Source organism: Aythya marila, assembly GCF_965140915.1.
Source record: "Aythya marila genome assembly, chromosome: 4".
Taxonomy (NCBI): domain Eukaryota; kingdom Metazoa; phylum Chordata; class Aves; order Anseriformes; family Anatidae; genus Aythya; species Aythya marila.
The window spans coordinates 75,729,330-75,735,545 of NC_139045.1; positions in this window are offsets into that span (position 1 = coordinate 75,729,330).

Genomic DNA, 6,216 nt, shown 5'->3' on the forward strand with positions numbered 1-6,216 from the left:
GCTGCACCCTGAAAGGGGGCTTGCTGGGCTCCAGGCAGAGCAAGGAGTATGCCATGTGCTCCGTCCCTGCTCCCACTTCTTTCCATTCTGCTCCAGGACCCGGGCTCATGTTTCTTGTTGTGTTTTAACTTCAGCTGAACTCTTGAAAAATTTCCTTTTAAAGGTGGTGTGTTGTGAGAGTGTAGAAAAGGTATGCGGGTATGCATACATAGTGTTTTTTTTCCTCCTTTTTTTTCTTCTTTTCCACCACTTCTCAACACAGCCCCCAGAGAAACACCCCTTGCAAAATGCAGTGTGGCTTCGGTGCATGAGCCAAGGACGGACTGGGTGCTGAGGTCCTCACGAGGGGGTGGCGAGGCAGTGCCAAATTAAAGGGGGCATTATAAAACATTGAACTGTAACTAGAATAATATTTACAGGAATTATTTAAAAAAAGGAGAGGTGGGAGAAAGTGATGAGTGTCCAGGTGGCGTGGATGGCTTCTTGGCATTGCTTTTTCTCAGATAATTTTAAGAGTCCTCATCTCCAGTCTCTGCTGGAGTAGAAACCTGGGTGGCTTGGGGTTGCTTATGGCTTTTTCTCTCCACGTACCTCTTGCTCTGGAGGCTTCAGACACTACTTTTAGGGTCTTTTGGTGAAATAGGTTAGTATGCTGTGTGCATCCAGTCCCCTGCCAGCCTCTGAAGAGAAACAGGCTGAGAACCCTGAATATAAATTATACGACCTCTTCCCAAATGTTGCAATATTAAATTATAGCGCTTGGATAGCCTTGCTATCTTATAAATGTCCAACCTGTACATTTAAAAATGATTGACTGTGACAGCAAAAAGGATGTAAAGTGGTGGAACAGCAAATGGCTTGCTGGCAAATATTTCTCTTTGAAGGTCTCCCTTCTCACTTGCATGGGAGAAATTTCCAATTTATCCCAGCTGGAAATGAAAACTTTCCTCTAGCACAGGTGATTATGCTCAAATTCTGATTTATAGCATCTTTCTGATTGTTGATTAAACTGCTGATGTGCAATTTTGATATGATAAAATACAAATGATAAAGGTCTGTGTGTGTGTGTGGGGGGGGGGGAAAAAGTGAGAAAGAGAAGGGCAGGGAAGCCTTGAAGCTGTCTCAAGTCTCAGTGTCCACGAGTGCATTTTCTGGTAAACAGCCTGCAGGTCAGAGGTGCAAAGCTTTGGGCTGAACAGTGGCTTTGGTTAACACATCCCTCTGCTTGCTGCTGCTGGGTGGCTTCAAGAGAGGGTTGCTGAGTTCACTGAAGTCAAGTGATGGTCCTTCCACTGTGACTTGACCTTCCCAGGAATGTGGAAGATCAAAAAATGATGAGTGGCAGCACACTTAGGCAAGTGTTTTATCCACTTCAGCCTCATTTTCCCTGGTGGAAATTAGCCCAGATTGCACAGTTCTGTCTCAACAGCACAACTTTCAGTGCTTCCTTTATTAACCAGTTTCTCACTTAAATTATTAGAGGAATACTTTTGCATTTCAAGCTAGATGGGCCTAAAGAAGGGGAAAAAGGAGGGATTTGAGGCATTGCTCCAGACCTGCTGAAGGTGCTGTCTCTCCATTTCCCCTTGCAGGTGGAACTTTACTCAAATAACTTTCCAAATTCACCATTGGGTGATATGAAATTAATTTAAAGTGTACCTGAATGTCTTACTAATGCTAGGGAGTATGGGCTGCAAAACCAAATGTTTCCTTAATGTTTCAGGCAGCAGCTTGAACAGTGAATTTGCTCACCCTAAGAACATTTCTTTTTAATGGCCTAAGACCAGTATCCAAATGACCTTACCTGCATCCTCCAGGTCATGTTACCATTTCAAGTCCTCCTCCAACACTCAGTAAAGTCAATGGTTGTCTTTCTCGTGCCTGTGTTGGAAGCTAGATGAGGCTTTTACAGGCTTTTTTCAATATTATAAATATAGATGGAGTGTATATATGTATATTTGTTCTGAAGTATCATGTTTAACCATTTGTTATGGCATGAACAGTTTCTCTTTCAGTGTAATGAACACAGTTTTATCTGGCATAAGAGCAATGTTTAGTCTACACTCACGTATAGCTTTTCCTTTAACAATATTTGTCTAATTATGGCCGCACAGATTCATTTTTCTCGGTAGGGAAAGGTTGTTTTTTGGATGTGCTTGTGTGTAATGGTGGTGGATTGCAACAAGCAAACCCAAACAGCCACAGATATGCTCCTTGGGTGCTCATGAAATGTAAGAACAGCCATCACTCTCCACCTTACCATATACCTGTCTCTGTGCATGGCCAGTAACATATTTCAAGAGAGAGGCTGAAATAAACAGGACTGAACTTTTTTTTTTTTCTGGCTAACCCTGAGGTTTAGGGCTATGGACTGGTCAGGAAGGTCCTGGCCTGCTGGAGCATCAGGGTCATTTTGTAGTCATTGGTGAAGATGATCTCCGTCAGCTGTTTTTGTCCTCTTTTAGAGCCTTTTCAAAGTAGATTTCTCTCTTGGTGTTGTAGTCTGTAAAGCATTTTAGGGAAGGATGGATATGGGAGAGGAAGGGGGGGGAGCGATGATGCCCAAGGTAATGACCAGTGCTGCTGGTGGAGCTTGGCTGACTCCAAGGACTGGGCTGCAGACCACCAAAATGCTGAGCCTCGTACCAAGCCCAGAGGAGGGTGTCGTGGTGTCCTGGGCTCCCATCACATTATGGGGCTACGCTGGAGGCGTGCGAAACCAGGAAAGGTCAATTGCAGGATGTGGTTTTCAAAAACACAAGTGGAAATACAGAGTAGCGGAGTCTGGCACATCTCTTGCAGATTGTATACATCAGCTTCCCCTGAAATTAAACCAAAATAGTGGAAAAATGGGATGCTATGGCAGCATTAACACAGCAGAAGCAACTGGCCTGAAGCCCTGTCTCTAGCTGGACTGAGGCTGCCAGCTTCTTCTACAGAAGCTTATTTAAAAACAGAAGCATTTGAGTACTAGAATTGCTTTTGCAGGAGCCTCGTTAAGACAGATGTTACTGCATCTATTAATAAAGCACAACATTTCCTTTCCTGAATATTAATCACTGGGTGGATACACTCGATGGGGCAGTGGAAGGGCCTCGTGAGCAAATCTGGACCAAGTAAATTAACATCAGCTTACTCAGAAAATAAACCAGTGTTTGTTCACAGAAAGGTAGAGAAACTGGAGCCAGAAGGACCAGAGGGCCACCCTCCTGTTAAAAATGGTCTCCTGGCTAAGGTTAATTTATAGGAAGTGCCCTTGAGATCAGTTCCTTGAGGTTTACAGGATTCGAAGTGTTGGACATGTCTGAATCACCCAGCAGAGTTTCAGCAAGTGTGCCACTGTCTGCCAGTGCTGATATGTCAGCCAAGAGACCCCAGGGAGTAATTCATCAGGGAATCCTACCAGGATTTTTCCTCCCAAATTCATCATCACTGCAAACATGCACATGCTTTTTCCCTGCACGCAGAGCATGCATGGGACTCATGTCCTACCTGCCAGGATTTGGAGCTGCTTAATGCCCCAGTTTCCTTCTCTATCCTGTTCCCTGCTGTTATAAATGCTCATCTGCAGAGCATGGAGCAGGTCTTGGAAGAAGCAAAGTTGCTGTAATCAGTGACTACATGGCAGCAGTTTGGGATCAAACCCTGTCTTACTGTGTATTAAGTGCCTTAACATCCCTCTCTGGTAACACCTGACTCTCCAAGTCCATGGAGTGAAATTCAGATGTTGTGACCCTGAACCCACAAATGAACTCAAGATCCATGAGGCTTACTAGGGCCTGTTTCTTCTTTTAAGCTTAAAAAAAAAAAAAAAAAGGAGGCGATATTAACCTATTGACAATTTGCATCTTAGCTTCTATCACGTTTTCCACTAAAAGTATGCAAAATGTACTTTATTTATGGGGTGCCATGATGTCACCTTCCAGACATGTTCATTTGGTGTCATTTCTTGGGGGGAGTCATCCCTATGCTACAGGCAAGCAAGAGGCCCTGCATTGTTAAGACCTAACATAATGATTTCTAAGAATTTTATACAGAGCATAAGTTTGGGATTTTCACCCTAAGTGAGTGAAGTCCCTAAAAACTTTTATACTGTGTAATGTGTAGGCAAGAGAAAATAATCTGGTGGTCTGACGGGTGGGGAAGATAGGGAGCTGTGCTGAAGTGAGTTCCTGCATCTGGCAGAGATGATGCAATGAATTTGGTTTATAGACAGCACAGCTCCATGGTGGTATGGTGCTCACTTAAATCTCAGTCACCATCAGTAGATCTGACATGTTCTTGCCCAGTTTTGGTCTGAAGGTTACAAGTGACCACCAACTTTGGCTTTGAATCCCTCCTTCAGCCTTAAATTGCTCCCACAACATGCAAATCTGCTGATGGTCATGATGCCAAAGCAGACGGAGACAATAACAAAATTAATTTATTATAATATATATATATATATATATATATATATATATTTAAAATCTGTTTTGGGGAAATTTTCTCTCTGGGTGAAGGGAAGTGGCTGTTCCCTCCTGGTCAGTTCCATGGGAGTGAGAAACTCATCTTCAATGTTGCCAGCTTCTGAAACACCTGCTGTTTTACCTCATATAGAAGAAATCTGTGTTTTAGCTAAACTATCTGATATGGTACTTTGCAAACACCCAGCAATGAGATTTTTCCCTTTTTCTTTTGTTTTGCTAAGTTTTCTGTTAAGTTTTCCATAGCAGAAAAAGAAATAAATGATTTTGAATCTCATGTGGGTTTCCTGGGCCAGTCTCACCTGAGATATCTCACTGTATTCAGGGGATGATTGGGATGCGACGAAGGGTTTTGTTACCACTTGTGCAATATCTGCTCTTGAAAGAAATGCTGTCACAGAAAATTAGTGAGATGGTTTAATGCAAGGTTTTATTAAATCAAGCATATGCAGGACCAGACTGGGAAAACGTGTCTCTGCCAACTTTCACAGATTTCTAGATTCATCAAATTTATGACCGAGAAGAGACATTAAATCATCCCGTCTCATCCCCTCAGTACAGCCCTTCATTTTCATCCTTTTACCTGTGTGCTGCATCCTGCCATGTGAATTTGGTGGGAGCACGTCTTCCAGGAAAGCATCCCATCTTGAAGAAATCAGGCAGCGGAGAATCCACTGCTTCCCTCAGCAGTTCGTCCGGGTAATCGCCCTCACTGTTTATTTCCACTTGTAATTTGTCTGACTCTCAGCTATTAATTCTTGTTCTGCCTTTCACCACCAGGTTAAAGAGCCCTTCAGGACCCAGATTTTCCTCCTTGTGAAGAGGCTTAGGCAATGTAATCAGAACGGCTTGCGGTCTTCTTTTTTGATAAGCTAAGCGAAAATTAGTGAGCTGATGAAGCCTCTTGCTGCAAGGTATTTGGCTTCAGCCTCTGAATCACTTCTCTGTGTGCTTTCCTCACAATCTTTTATTTATGCATCCTCCTCTTAGAAAGATGGGACACAAAAACTGCCCAGATTTCCCTTATCTGCCCCATCCCTGCAGACCTCACCACGGAGAACTCATTTCCTTTAGAAATGTCTGCATGCACGAGTCACTCTGGGTTTCCTTTTTTGCCCCCATTTCCCTCACAACTTCATGGTCGGACTCACCATTGGTAACTCTGCCCCTTTGTCCTCAGATCCCTGCTGGATCACCCATTTTGGGGACAAAAAAATGGATTTTTTTGGTGCTGCAGAGCTTCCCCACTGGCTGGTGCAAACCATCTCAGCTGCTGGGAGCTGCCTGGAGGTGAGGTGAGTGCTGATGCCCCAGCTGCTCTTTGCTGGCCTGATGGTTGGGCTGTCTGCCCCTGCACCAAACAGTTCAGTTCCCAAACTTGCACAAGCCCAAATGACTTTCCAGCAGGCTGTGAATTCCTGTGTTTACCCTTAGGAAGGCTCTGCAGACTTCTCCATGCTGAGATCTTTCTTCTGTGCTTGCAAAGGCTTACGATAGCATAGATGAAACATGCTTGGACCAAACAATGGGGTAATGGTTAAATCTTTATCTCGTCCTTGCATCTGAGGGTGACTTGGCTGGCTCCTCACATCTGACTCAGAGATGGGGAAAGGAGCAGGCAGCTGGAGACAGCGGTGGCCCGACAGAGGAGCTCTGCGGTGGGTCTGGTGGCCCTGGCAGGTTCACGGGGCCAGGTGCTTGCTCTATTAAAAGAGAGTGGAAACTGGACATCAGACGTGGCCAACCCTGT